This window comes from Pristiophorus japonicus, unplaced genomic scaffold, assembly GCF_044704955.1.
Source record: "Pristiophorus japonicus isolate sPriJap1 unplaced genomic scaffold, sPriJap1.hap1 HAP1_SCAFFOLD_317, whole genome shotgun sequence".
Classification (NCBI taxonomy): domain Eukaryota; kingdom Metazoa; phylum Chordata; class Chondrichthyes; family Pristiophoridae; genus Pristiophorus; species Pristiophorus japonicus.
This window is the reverse complement of record NW_027252966.1, coordinates 676785-692323: the sequence shown is the minus strand read 5'-3', so window position 1 is coordinate 692323 and position 15539 is coordinate 676785.

Below are 15539 nucleotides of genomic sequence, written 5' to 3'. Positions count from 1 at the left end.
ACCGCACCGTCATACCACACTTTAATTGTGGCACTGTCAATCACCATTATGAGTTCTTTGGTGCACGTGCACAACTTGGCATTGACTAGACTCAGCCTGGGCCTCACAGCCTTTGTATCCCACAGCTTGTTGAATGCCCTCTGGCTTATTATTGATTGACTCGCCCCTGTGTCCAGTTCCATCGATACCGGCACCCCATTAAATTTCACGTTGATCATTATCGGTTTGCTCTTAGTTAGGAACGAATACAGTCCATACACTTCCTCCTCTGGTATCTCGGATTGTGTATCTGGATCCGCGCTAGTCTGACCATCATCCTCCACGTGGTGTGTCACAGCACGCTTGCTCATCTGCGGACACTTAGAAACATAGAAACATAGAAAATAGATGCAGGAGTAGGCCATTCGGCCCTTCGAGCCTGCACCACCATTCAATATGATCATGGCTGATCATGCAACTTCAGTACTCCATTCCTGCTTTCTCTCCATACCCTTTGATAACTTTAACCGTAAAGGTCACATCTAACTCCCTTTTGAATATATCTAACGAATCAACAACTTTCTGTGGTAGAGAATTCCACAGGTTCACAATTCTCTGAGTGAAGAAGTTTCTCCTCATCTCAGTCCTAAATGGCCTACCCCTTATCCTAAGACTATGTCCCCTGGTTCTGGACTTCCCCAACATCGGGAACATTCTTCCTCCACCTAACCATTCCAATCCCGTCAGAATTTTATACATTTCAATGAGATCCCCTCTCATTCTTCTAAATTCCAGTGAATATAAGCCTAGTCGATTCAGTCCTGCCATCCCGGGTGTTGTGTCCTTACACACTACAGCAAATCAACACGAGGCACATACTGGATACAAGGTCACTCCATGACCTGTACCTTTATTCACAGGACCAAGGAGTGATGACCCTGCGTGGGACCTCCCTTTATATACCTGGATGACCAGGTGAGGAGTGTCTCCCACAAGTTCGCCCCCTTGTTGTTACATAAAGGTTACAGTTATGTGAAGGTTACATACATGACATCACCTCCCCCCAACGTCTTTGGGTCAAAGGTTGAGTCTTTCAGGCGGTCGACGCTCTTTCGTGGAGCGCCACAGTTGGGGCTCTGGTTGTTGAGCCTTGGCATGCGTCTCTGTCACCTGTGGTGATTCCGGCCTGTCCGGGCTGGCTGCAGGGACTGTGCATGTTGCTGAATGTCCTTGTTGCTCGTTCACTGGCGGTGGTGTGGGTGACATCTCATGATCTTCCTCAGGTCCCTCAGTGTCCATGCTGAACCTTTTTTTTACTTGGTCCAGATGCTTGCGGCATATCTGCCCATTGTTGAGTCTGACCACTATGACCCTATTCCCCTCTTTACCAATTACAGTACCCTCAAGCCACTTGGGCCCCAAAGCGTGATTAAGAACAAATACAGGGTCATCAATTTCTATCCATCTCTCCTTTGAGTTACGGTCATGGCACTCATTTTGGGACTGGCGCCTGCCCTCAACAGTGTCTGACAGGACAGGATGAATGAGGGACAGCGAGTTTTAAGTGTACGTTTCATGAGTAGTTCCGCGGGCGGGACTCCCGTGAGCGAGTGCGATTGGGACCTATAGACCAGCAGGAGGCGCGATAGATGGTATTGAAGGGATGGTCCTTGAATCCGGAGCATGCCTTGCTTTATGATTTGGACCGCACGTTCCGCCTGGCCATTGGAGGCCGGCTTGATCGGTGCCGTCTTGACATGTTTGATGTCATTACCTGACATGAACTCCCGGAATTCATAGCTAGTGAAACACGGGCTGTTGTCGCTAACCAGGATGTCCGGCAAGCCATGGGTCACAAAGACCACACGCAGACTCTCCACGGTGATGGATGTCGTGCACGAATTCAATATGATGCACTCGATCCATTTCAAGTATGCATCAACAACAATGAGGAACATTTTCCCCATGAACGGGCCCGCGTAGTCTACGTGATGGGCCAGGGCCACGGGCTGAGTGGGGCTTCCCTGGGGGCATTGCCCAGCTGGGCACATGTGCACCTGCGAACCCAGTGTTCCAGGTCTGCATCAATTCCCGGCCACCATACATGTGACCGGGCAATGGCCTTCATTAGCACTATGCCTGGGTGCTCGCTGTGGAGTTCCCTGATGAACGCTTCCCTTCCTTTCTGGGGCATGACTACCTGGCTGCCCCATAGTAGGCAGTCAGCTTGGATGGAGAGCTCATCCATCCGCCTGTGGAACGGTCTGACCTCCTCAGGGCACACTCCGTGTGCGGGCGCCCAATCCCCAGTCAGGACACATTTCTTAATCAAGGATAGGAGGGGATCTCTATTGGTCCAGATTTTGATCTGGCGGGCTGTGATGGGGGAGCCTGTGCTGCCAAAGGCATCGACAGCCATGACCATCCCAGTGCTTTGCTCCGCTGCCCTCTCAGTGGTGGCCAGTGGAAGCCTGCTGAGCGCGTCAGCGCAGTTTTCGGTGCCGGGCCGGTGCCGGATGATGTAATCATACACAGCCAGCGTGAGGGCCCATCGCTATATGCGAGCTGACGCATTGGCATTGACAGCCTTGCTGTCTGACAACAGGGATGTTAATGGCTTGTGGTCCGTTTCTAACTCAAACCTTCTGCCAAAAAAGTACTGGTGCATCTTTTTCACCCCGTAGACACATGCGAGTGCTTCCTTTTCAACCATCCCATCCCCCCTTTCTGCTTGGGAGAGCGACCTGGAGGCATAAGCCACAGGTTGGAGTTGGCCCTCACCATTACTCTGCTGCAACACGCACCCAACCCCATAGGATGATGCATCACATGTCAAAACCAATTTCTTACAGAGGTCGTACAGGGTCAATAACTTATTAGAACAAAGCAGGTTCCGCACCCGATTGAAAGCCCATTCTTGACAGTCCCCCCAAAACCAATCGCAACCCTTACGCAGGAGCACGTGTAGCGGCTCCAACAATGTGCTTAAGTTCGGCACAAAGTTCCCGAAATAGTTCAATAGTCCCAGAAATGACCGCAACTCCGATGTGTTGCTGGGCCTGGGCGCCCGGCGGATCGCCCCCGTTTTGGATTTGGTAGGCCGGATCCCGTCTGCGGCAACCCTCCTGCCTAAAAACTCGACCTCTGGGGCCAAAAACACACGCTTGGACTTCTTTAGTCGCAGGCCTACCCGGTCCAGGTTGTGGAGGTGTTCCTCGGTGTCTCGACCTGTGATAAGGATGTCGTCCTGAAATACGATTGTTCCGGGGTTGGATTTGAGCAAGCTTTCCATGTTCCTCTGAAAGATAGCGGCTGCTGAACGAATGCCAAACGGATACCTGTTTTAGACAAGCAGCCCCTTGTGCGTGGTGATGGTGGTCAGTAGCTTGGATTCTTTGGCCAATACCTGGGTCATGTAGGCCGAAGTGAGGTCCAACTTGGTGAACAGCTTGCCACCTGCCAGCGTGGCAAACAGATTCTCCACCTCGGAAGCGGGTATTGGTCCTGAAGGGACACTCGGTTGATGGTGGCCTTGTAGTCGCCACAGATCCTGACCGATCCATCCGTTTTTAGAACAGGAACGATGGGGCTTGCCCAGTCACTGAATTCAACGGGCGAAATTATGCCCTCTCTTAGCAGCCTGTCCAACTCACTCTCAATTTTCTCCCGCATCACATACGGCACAGCTCTGGCTTTGTGGTGCACTGGTCTGGCGTCCGGGGTGATGCGTATCCTTACTTTGGTGCCTTTGAAAGTCCCGATGCCAGGTTGAAATAATGACTCGAACTTTTGTAGGACCTGTGAGCATGAACTTCGCTCCACAGATGAAATGGCGTGCACATCCTCCCATTTCCAGTTCATCTCGGCTAGCCAGCTCCGCCCCAAAAGCACGGGACCATTTCCCGGGACAATCCAGAGTGGCAGCCGGTTCTCTGATCCATTATGTGTGACCACCAACATTGCACTGCCCAGCACTGGGATGATCTCTTTGGTGTATGTCCGTAATTGCGAGTCAATGCGTTCTAGTTTGGGTCTGCTAGCTCTGAGTGGTCACAGTTTCTTGAATTGTTGGACACTCATAAGTGACTGGCTGGCTCCTGTGTCCAGTTCCATGCGTACCAGGATGCCGTTTAACAGTACTCTCATCATCATAGGTGGCGTCTTTGTATATGAGCTGTGGATGTTTGCCACCTGAACCCGCTGAACTTCAGCGTCCATTGCTGTGTCCCAGACATACCCCTGCCTTGCAGACCCCTCTTGTGGTTCATCCACTTCGTAAACCAGCCTCGCTGTGGGCTTCCTGTACATCCTGACTAAATATCCACTCAAGTTACAATTTCTGCAGATGAATTGTTGAAACCAGCAGGTCTTCGCAGCATGTTTGCCCCCGCACCTCCAGCATGAGCTGAGATTGTTGTGAACAAAAGAGCTGTGACCAGGCATTCTTCTCTGATTGTCTCTTTGATTACTCTTGAGCACTCTGTTTGTGGGTGTCAATGGCCCCATCCCGGGACGTATTATCCCTTGTGATGGTGTAAATGTCCGTTCGACCTGCCATTGTCTCTGTTGAGGACCCACCCTAGAGTCTGTTGCTGTCTGGGATGTGTTGAATTGCCCTTGCCTGCCTGCGGGGTTCTGAGTCGCATTTACCATGTTAACTCCCTGCTCCATCGCCACGTTGGGAGCAGAGTTGCGTGCGCATATGATCTTGGTTTCCTCCTCCCCCGCCATGAAGGTTTGACCCATTAACGCCGCTGCTTCCAGGATCAAGTCCTTGGTCTCAATTAGCTTCCTAAAAATCCCGGCATGACCAATGCCCTCAATGAAGAAATCCCGTAACAGCTCCCCCCTGCAGGCGTTAGTGAACTTACAGAGGCTGGCCAAGCGCCGAAGGTCTGCAACGAAGTCCAGTATGCTCTGTCCTTCCCGATGTCGGTGCATAGAGAATCGGTGTCGGGCCATGTGTATACTGCTCGCCGGTTTGAGGTGCTCACCGATCAGTTTACTAAGCTCCTCGAAGGTCTTGTCCGCCGGCTTCTCGGTGCGAGCAGGTCTTTCATCAGCGCGTATGTCTTAGGTGGTCAGTAGATGCGCCCTTCGCTTGTCAGCCGCTGTCGCTCCCAGCCAGTCCTTCGTGACAAAACTCTGCTGGAGCCTCTCAAAGAAATTATCCCAATCCTCACCAACACAGTACCGTTCCTCCGTGCTACCGGTGGCCATTCTCTTGAGTTGTTGATTCCCGTTTCTCGTCGCCAAATGTTGTGTCCTTACACACTACAGCCAATCAACACGAGGCACATACTGCAGACAAGGTCACTCTGTGACCTGTACCTTTATTCACAGGACCAAGAAGTGATGACCCTGCGTGGGACCTCCCTTTATATACCTGGATGACCAGGTGAGGAGTGTCTCCCACAAGTTCGCCCCCTGTGGTCAAGGTGTGCATTTCTCAGGTGTATACAGTGTACAGTGTTGTTACATAAATGTTACAGTTATGTGAAGGTTATAAACATGACAGGGAGTCAGTCTGGTGAACCTTCGTTGCACTCCCTCAATAGGAAGAATGTCCTCCCTCAGATTAGGAGACCAAAACTGAACACAATATTCCAGGTTTGGCCTCACCAAGGCCCTGTACAACTGCAGTAAGACCTCTCTGCTCCTATACACAAATCCTCTCGCTATGAAGGCCAACATGCCATTTGCCTTCTTCACTGCCTGCTGCACCTGCATGCCAACCTTCAATGACTGATGTACCATGACTCCCAGGTCTCATTGCACCTCCCCCTTTCCTAATCTGTCACCATTCAGATAATATTCTGCCTTCCTGTTTTGCCACCAAAGTGAATAACCTCACATTTATCCACATTATACTGCATCTGCCATGCATTTGCCCACTCACCTAACCTGTCCAAGTCACCCTGCAGCCTCTTAGCATCCTCCTCACAGCTCACACTGCCACCCAGCTTAGTGTCATCTGCAAACTTGGAGATATTACATTCAATTCCTTCGTCTAAATTATTAATGTATATTGTTAATAGCTGGGGTCCCAGCACTGAACCTTGTGGTACCCCACTAGTCACTGTCTGCCATTCTGAAAAGGACCCGTTTATTCCTACTCTTTGCTTCCTGTCTGCCAAACAGATCTCTATCCACGTCAATACATTACTCCCAATATCATGTGCTTTAATTTTGACACTAATCTTTTGTGTGGGACCTTGTCAAAAGCCTTTTGAAAGCACAAATACATCACATCCACTGGTTCTCCCTTGTCCACTCTACTCGTTATGTTCTCAAAAAATTCTAGATTTCTCAAGCATGATTTCCTTTTCATAAATCCATGCTGACTTGGACAGATCCTGTCACTGCTTTCCAAATGCGCTGCTATTACATCTTTAATAATTGATTTCAACATTTTCCCCACTACCAATGTCAGGCTAACCGGTCGATAATTCCCTATTTTCTCTCTCCCTCCTTTTTTAAAAAGTAGGGTTACATTAGCTACCCTCCACTGCATAGGAACTGATCCACAGTCGATAGACTGTTGGAAAATGATCACCAATGCATCCACTATTTCTAGGGCCACTTCCTTAAGTACTCTGGGATGTAGACTATCAGGCCCCGGGGATTTATCGGCTTTCAATCCCATCAATTTTCCGCCTAATAAGGATTTCCTTCAGTTCCTCCTTCTCACTAGACCCTCGGTCCCCTAGTATTTCCGGAAGGTTATTTGTGTCTTACTTAGTGAAGACAGAACCAAAGTATTTGTTCAATTGGTCTGCCATTTCTTTGTTCCCCATTATAAATTCACCGGATTCTGACTGCAAGGTACCTACTTATGTCTTCACTAATCTTTTTCTCTTCACATATCTATAGAAACTTTTGCAGTCAGTTTTTATGTTCCCTGCAACCTGACTCTCATATTCTATTTTCCCCCTGGAGATGCCCCTCTCTCAGACAGCCTTTGCAACTATATTACTTAAATTGGCCCTGCTGGTGCCGGTTATTTCCCCCACAACGCCAACACGGAGAAATCAGATGTATTCCCGCTGGCGGACTTTGGCCAGCCACAGGTTTCACGTACGCAGTCGGGTAGGCCCTGCCATGTGCCGCTCTGCCGATCGCCGAATCGATCATATTTACAGTATTTGCCAAGTTTCGATTTTTCACTGATATCTGCTTTAGACTTCTATCCATCGCCATGCATGACTGAGCGATCGCGATGGCCCTGTTCAAGTCCAACGTCTCCACCGCCAGTAGTTTACGCAGGATCACCTCGTGGTTGATGCCGATTACAAAGAAGTCCCGCAGCATGTCTGCCAACACAGCCCCGAACTTACACGGTCCCGCTTGACGTCTCAGGTCGGCAACGAATTCCGCCGCATTCTGGCCCTCTGAGCGAACGTGCGTGTAAAATCTGTATCTCGAGATGATGTCTTCGTCTGGCTTAAGGTGGTCCTGTACCAGTTACACAATTCTTCGTACGTCTTCTCTGTCGGACTCACAGGCAGGAGTAGATTCTTTATCAGAACATAAATTTCTGGACCGCAAACCGCGAGGAACAGCGCCCGGCGCCGATCTGTGTCGCCGACCTCCTCCATTTTGTTGGCCACGAAGAACTGTCTCAACTGGCTCACAAAGTCGGCCCAATCTTCTCCTTCCACAAATCGCTCCCACAATCCAATTGTGGTCCAGAATGACATGAATAGCACATTTAGTGAGTTGGTCACACCACAAGTAAAGGGTACACAGCCAGATAGCAAATGGGTGACCAACAGGAAGAGAAGTGCAAGGAAGGTAGTGCAGGGGTCCCCTGCGGTCATCCCCCTGCAAAACAGATACACCGCTTTGAGTACTGTTGAGGGGGATGACTCATCAGGGGAGGGCAGCAGCGTGGCTGGCTCTGCTGCACAGGTGGGCAGGAAAAAGAGTGGGAGAGCGATAGTGATAGGGGATTCGATTGTAAGGGGAATAGATAGGCGTTTCTGCGGCCGCAACCGAGACTCCAGGATGGTATGTTGTCTCCCTGGTGCAAGGGTCAAGGATGTCTCGGAGCGGGTGCAGGACATTCTGAAAAGGGAGGGAGAACAGCCAGTTGTCGTGGTGCACATTGGTACCAAAGATTTAGGTAAAAAAAGGGATGAGGTCCTACAAGATGAATTTAAGGAGCTCGGAGCTAAATTTAAAAGTAGGACCTCAAAAGTAGTAATCTCGGGATTGCTACCAGTGCCACGTGCTAGTCAGAGTAGGAATCGCAGGATAGATCAGATGAATACGTGGCTTGAGCAGTGGTGCAGCAGGGAGGGATTCAAATTCCTGGGGCATTGGAACCGGTTCTGGGGGAGGTGGGACCAGTACAAACCAGACGGTCTGCACCTGGGCAGGACCGGAACCAATGTCCTAGGGGGAGTGTTTTCTCGTGCTGTTGGGGAGGAGCTAAACTAATATGGCAGGGGGATGGGAACCAATGCCGGGAGACAGAGGGAAACAAAATGGAGTCAGAAGCAAAATATAGAAAGGAGAATAGTAAAAGTGGAGGGCAGAGAAACCCAAGGCAAAAAACAAAAAGGGTCACATTACAGCAAAATTCTAAAGGGGCAAAGTGTATTAAAAAAACAAGCCTGAAGGCTCTGTGCCTCAATGCGAGGAGTATTCGGAATAAGGTGGATGAATTAACTGCGCAGACAGCAGTTAACGGATACGCTGTGATTGGCATCACAGAGACATGGCTCCAGGGTGACCAAGGCTGGGAACTCAGCACCCAGGAGTATTCAACATTTAGGAAGGATAGGCAGAGAGGAAAAGGAGGCGGGGTGGCGTTGTTGGTTAAAGAAGAAATTAATGCAATAGTAAGGAGGGACATTAGCCTGGATGATGTGGAATCTGTATGGGTGGAGCTGCGGAATACCAAAGGGCAGAAAATGCTAGTGGGAGTTGTGTACAGGCCACCAAACAGTAGTAGTGAGGTTGGGGACAGCATCAAACAAGAAATACGAGATGTGTGCAATAAAGGTTCAGCAGTTATCATGGGCGACTTTAATCTACATACAGATTGGGCTAACCAAACTGGTAGCAATGTGGTGGAGGAGGATTTCCTGGAGTGTTTTAGGGATGGTTTTCTCGACCAATATGTCGAGGAACCAACTAGGGAGCTGGGCATCTTAGACTGGGTGATGTGTAACGAGAAGGGACTAATTAGCAATCTTGTTCTGCGAGACCCCTTGGGGAAGAGTGACCATAATATGGTAGAATTTTTTATTAAGATGGAGAGTGACAAAGTTAATTCGGAAACTAGGGTCCTGAACTTAAGGAAAGGTAACTTCGACGGTATGAGACGTGAATTGGCTAGAATAGACTGGCAAAGGATACTTAAAGGGTTGATGGTGGATAGGCAATGGCAAACATTTAAAGATCACATGGATGAACTTCAGCAATTGTTCATCCCTGTCTGGAGTAAAAAATAAAACTGGAAAGGTGGCTCAACCGTGGCTAACAAGGGAAATTAAGGATAGTGTTAAATCCAAGGAAGAGGCATATAAATTGGCCAGAAAAAGCAACAAACCTGAGGACTGGGAGAAATTTAGAATTCAGCAGAGAAGGACAAAGGGTTTAATTAGGAGGGGGAAATTGAGTATGAGAGGAAGCTTGCAGGGAATATAAAAACTGACTGCAAAAGCTTCTATAGGTATGTGAAGAGAAAAAGATTAGTGAAGACAAACGTAGGTCCCTTGCAGTCAGATTCAGGTGAATTTATAATGGGGAACAAAGAAATGGCAGACCAATTGAACAAATACTTCGGTTCTGTCTTCACGAAGGAAGATACAAATAACCTTCCGAAGGTACTAGGGGACTGAGGGTCTAGTGAGAATGAGGAACTGAAGGATATCCTTATTAGGCGGGAAATTGTGTTAGGGAAATTGCTGGAATTGAAGTCTGATAAATCCCCGGGGCCTGATTGTCTGCATCCCAGAGTACTCAAGGAAGTGGCCCTAGAAATAGTGGATGCATTGGTGATCATTTTCCAACAGTCTATCGACTCTGGATCAGCTCTTATGGACTGGAGGGGAGCTAATGTAAAACCACTTTTTAAAAAAGGAGGGAGAGAGAAAACGAGTAATTATCCACCGGTTAGCCTAACATCAGTAGTGGGGAAAATGTTGGAATCAATTATTAAAGATGAAATAGCAGCACATTTGGAAAGCAGTGACAGGATCGGTCCAAGTCAGCATGGATTTATGAAAGGGAAATCATGCTTAACGAATCTTCTGGAATTTTTTGAGGATGTAACTTGCAGAGTGGACAAGGGAGAACCAGTGGATGTGGTGTATTTGGACTTTCAAAAGGCTTTTGGCAAGGTTCCGCACAAGAGATTGGTGTGCAAAATTAAAGCACATGGTATTGGGGGTAATGTACTGACATGGATAGGGAACTGGTTGGCAGACAGGAAGCAGAGAGTCGGGATAAACGGGTCCTTTTCAGAATGACAGGCAGTGACTAGTGGAGTGTCGCAGGGCTCAGTGTTGGGACCCCAGCTCTTTACAATGTACGTTAACGATTTAGATGAAGGAATTGAGTGTAATATCTCCAAGTTTGCAGATGACACTAAACTGGGTGGCGGTGTGAGCTGTGAGGAGGACGCTAAGAGGCTGCAGAGTGACTTAGACAGGTTAGGTGAGTGGGCAAATGCATGGCAGATACAGTATAATGTGGATAAATGTGGGGTTATCCATTTTGGGGGCAAAAACACGAAGGCAGACTATTATCTGAATGGCGGCAGATTAGGAAAAGGGGAGGTGCAACGAGACCTGGGTGTCATGGTACATCATGTCATTGAAAGTTGTCATGCGGTGAAGAAGGCAAATGCTACGTTGGCCTTCATAGCGAGAGGATTTGAATATAAGAGCAGGGAGGTCTTACTGCAGTTGTACTGGGCCTTGGTGAGGCCTCACCTGGAATATTGTGTTCAGTTTTGGTCTCCTAGTCTGAGGAAGGACGTTCTTGCTATTGAGGGAGTGCAGCGAAAGTTCACCAGACTGATTCCCGGGAATGGCTGGACTGTCATATGAGGAGAGACTGGATCAACTGGGCCTTTATTCATTGGAGTTTAGAAGGATGAGTGGGGATCTCATAGAAACATATAAGCTTCTGACGGGACTGGACAGGATAGATGCGGGAAGAATGTTCCCGATGTTGGGGAAGTCCAGAACCAGGGGACACAGTCTTAGGATAAGGGGTAGGCCATTTAGGATTGAGATGAGGAGAAACTTCTTCACTCAGAGAGTTGTTAACCTGTGGAATTCCCTGCCGCAGAGAGTTGTTGATGTCAGTTCACTGGATATATTCAAGAGGGAGTTAGATATGGCCCTTACGGTTAAGGGGATCAAGGGGTATGGAGAGAAGGCGGGAAAGGGGTACTGAGAAATGATCAGCCATGATCTTATTGAATGGCGGTGCAGGCTCAAAGGACTGAATGGCCTACTCCTGCATCTATTTTCTATGTTTCTATGTTTCTATGGTCATTTTTTCATGCAAAGGTTCTTGTTGCCTCATTGCCAAATGTTGTATGTGCAATAACTGAGATATGACCTTGGCTCTGCTTTATCAAGGCCCAAAGTGACTAATATACAAAATGGCTGGCCTTTTATACTTGGGCTGTACACACGTGTGTGCAGCACAATGGCCTCCAACAATGACGCCATCTAGTGGCTAGTGATCCCAAAAGTACATACATGACACTATGTAACTCCGGCATTTCACGTCTGCTTCAGAACACCAGGCATGATGTAATCGCATCCTGTGCTTCAAGCTGTGCCTTCCACGCAGTCCATTCAAGTCATGGCTCAATCTGAACCACAGGTCATGGTTCAAGTCCCACTCCAGAGACATGAGCTCAAAAATCTAGGCTGACACTCCCAGTGCAGTACTGAGGGAGCGCCGCACTGTCAGAGGGGCAGTACTGAGGGAGTGCCGCACTGTCGGAGGGGCAGTACTGAGGGAGCGCCGCACTGTCGGAGGGGCAGTACTGAGGGAGCGCCGCACTGTCAGAGGGGCAGTACTGAGGGAGCGCCGCACTGTCGGAGGGGCAGTACTGAGGGAGCACCGCACTGTCGGAGGGGCAGTACTGAGGGAGCGCCGTACTGTCGGAGGGACAGTACTGAGGGAGCGCCGCACTATCGGAGGGGCAGTACTGAGGGAGCGCTGCACTGTCGGAGGAGCAGTACTGAGGGAGCGCCACACTGTCGGAGGGGCAGTACTGAGGGAGTGCCGCACTGTCGGAGGGGCAGTACTGAGGGAGCGCCGCACTGTCGGAGGGTCATTCCTGAGGGAGCCCCGCACTGTTGGAGGAGCAGTACTGAGGGAGCGCCGCACTGTCGGAGGGGCAGTACTGAGGGAGAGCTGCACTGTAGGAGGGGCAGTACTGAGGGAGTGCTGCACTGTCGGAGGGTCATTCCTGAGGGAGCCCCGCACTGTTGGAGGGACAGTGCTGAGAGAGTGCCGCACTGTCGGAGGGTCAGTACTGAGGGAGCGCTGCACTGTAGGAGGGGCAGTACTGAGGGAGAGCTGCACTGTCAGAGGGGCAGTACTAAGGGAGCCCCGTGCTGTTGGAGGGGCAGTGCTGAGGGAGCACCGCACTGTCGGAGGGGCAGTACTGAGGGAGAGCTGCACTGTCAGAGGGGCAGTACTGAGGGAGCGCCGCGCTGTTGGAGGGACAGTGCTGAGGGAGTGCTGCACTGTCGGAGGGGCAGTACCAAGGGAGTATTTCATTGGCTGTAAATCGCTTTGAGATGGTTGTCATAGGTGCTATATAAATTGCAACATCCCCACCGACACCTGGGAGTCACTGGCCAAAGACCAGTCCGCCCTCAGTGGAGGAAGTGCATCCGGGAGGGTGCTGAGCACCTCGAGTCTCGTCGCCGAGAGCGTGCAGAAACCGAGCGCAGGCATCGGAAGGAGCGTGCGGCAAACCAGTCCCACCCACCCCTTCCCTCAACCACTGTCTGTCCCACCTGTGACAGGGACTGTGGCTCCCGTATTGGACTGTGCAGCCACCAAAGAACTCATGCTAAGAGTGGAAGCAAGTCTTCCTCGATTCTGGGGGACTGCCTGTGATGAAGGAGAGAGTGCCACACTGTCGGTGTTCCTGTCTGTCGGGTGAGGCGTTGAACCGAGGGACGTAAAAGATCCCACGGCCACTATTTCGAAGAAGAGCAGGGGAGTTATTCCCGGTGTCCTGGGGCCAATATTTATCCCTCAAAAGAAACAGATGATCTGGATCATTATCACATTGCTGTGTGTGGGAGCTTGCTGTGCGCAAATTGGCGTTTCCCACATTACATCAGTGACTACACTCCAAAAGTATTTCATTGGCTGATAAGCGCTTTGAGATGGTCGTGAAAGGCGCTATATAAATGCAAGTCTTTCTTTTTACATGTAAAAATTTTATTGCAAAAATAGACTCATATAGTACGGGAATATTGTTCCAAAATAACCGGACATATTACATAAAATTCACAATTCAGGACCTGTCATTGGGCCCCACCGCTCCGTGCCGGGGTTTATGCTCCACACCAGCCCCCTCCCAGCCCTCACCATCTCACCCCATCACCATATCCCTCTATTGCTTTCTCCCCCATGTGTTTATCCAGCCTCCCCTTCAATTGCGGTGTTTATTGTTAAAATCTGTACATCGTCAACACAGCAGTAACTCCATTGCCAGTACCAGGCACCAGTTGCCAACTCTGCTGGACATAATTCCTGGAGGTATCATCACTTATTTCCCATGTCTGATATTTTTAGCACTAATAAATAAAAGTTGTTCCATTTTTTTTTGCATAAAGCATCGCTTTAATTTTTCTCCCCGGGTTTTGACCTGGAAAGCGATTTTGAATTCCTGGAGACACCTGGCCAATCCTAGAGGGGTTGGCAACCCGAGTGCCCACCTTTGCCAGCTGCCACGTTGGTTTTTATTATTACTGAGGGATGGGCAGCGGGCGTACCGAGCCGCCCTGCAGGGAGGGGGCAGTGGGAGGGGTGGGTTAACTGTGTCCATTGCCCCAGCGATGCTGGGTGGCTCAGTGGGCAGCACCCGCGCCTCCGAGTCAGAAGGTGCTGGGTTTGGTTCCCACTCGAGTCTGACGATGCCGCTGCCTTGGCTGGGACCCAGACCTTACACACGGGGGGGGGGACGGCTAATGACTCAGAGACCCAAGTTCCACCCCCACCATGGCTGCTAAGTGAGTTAATTAAATAAATGGGGAATAAAAAAAATTGCTCGTATCAGCAATGACCATGAAACTATCAGATTGTCAGGAAAAACCCTCATCTGGTTTCGAAGCCCTTTGGGGAAGGAAATCGGCCACCCTTACCTGGTCTGGCCTACACGTGACTCCAGTCCAGACCCACAGCACTGTGGTCGAGTCTGAACTGCACCCCGACGTGCAAGAAGGGGGCTCAACACCACCTTCTCGAGGGGCAATTAGGGATGGGCAATAAATGCCCGGCCTTGCCAGCGATGCCCACATCCCGTGAACAAAAATATAATAATAATAATAATGATAGCCACCTATTTCCCGGGCTCAGAGCTGAGTGACAGACTGAAAGGTCTCCGCAGGAGCAAGGAGACTGGGTGGAAGAGGGAACGGGCACAGAGCAGTCAAAGAAGGCGGGCTGGGTCTGAGCGACTATTACAGAGGGAAGAGTTTGAGGTAACGTGCTGGGCTTGAGGGATGAGGGGAGAAGGTAGGCGTGAGGGAGATGGTGGGTAGGTGGAACCGGCTTCTACACAGTCTAAGGAAGCTGGTTTGAGATCCTTCAATAGGGTCTGTGCTGGTTGGGTCTCCTGCTCTTGCCTATTCCTAAAAATTCTTCTGCAACCCAGGAATGTGAGGAACCAGGGACCAGATCTATCAACGAGTCATGTCAATTTTGGGATGATGTCATGGAATGGTTGTAACGTACAGAGCACAGGCTTGGAACATATTCTGAAATGCTGGTGCAATGTTTAATAATGGTTTATCTCGCATATTACATGAGTGGTTATGGCACATAACGTTAGCACAGACAGTGACAGGCACAAGGTAACTGGAGGGAGCGAGGTCCTTCGTGCTGGACATCACCAAGATTGATGAGTAGGAGAGAGGGTTAATCCGGGTCAGAGACAGCACTTGCCGCTTGAAAATCTCTGACGCTTATAAGTCGGGGAGTCTGAGAGGAGCAAGAGTTGCTCAGTTTTGAAGTATAACTGGATTTGTAACACCCCCTTAATGTAGAATATACGTCACCAAGTGGTGAGAATGATTGAGCCAGAGTCAGAGAGAGCGTGATGAGTTGGTGCAGGAGAGAAGTTTGGGAACACATTTTCACGCCCCAGGTGCGACAAGTGTGGAACTCTCTCCCATAAAAAGCAGGAGATGCTCGCTCGATTAATCTGAGGTCAATAGATTTTTGCTCGACAAGGGTACAAAGAGATGTGGAGGCAAAGCAGGAGGATTTGGAGTTATTAAATGGTGGAACTGGTTCGAGGGGCCTGCAGGGCCTCCTCCTGTTCCTGTGAGCCTTGACTG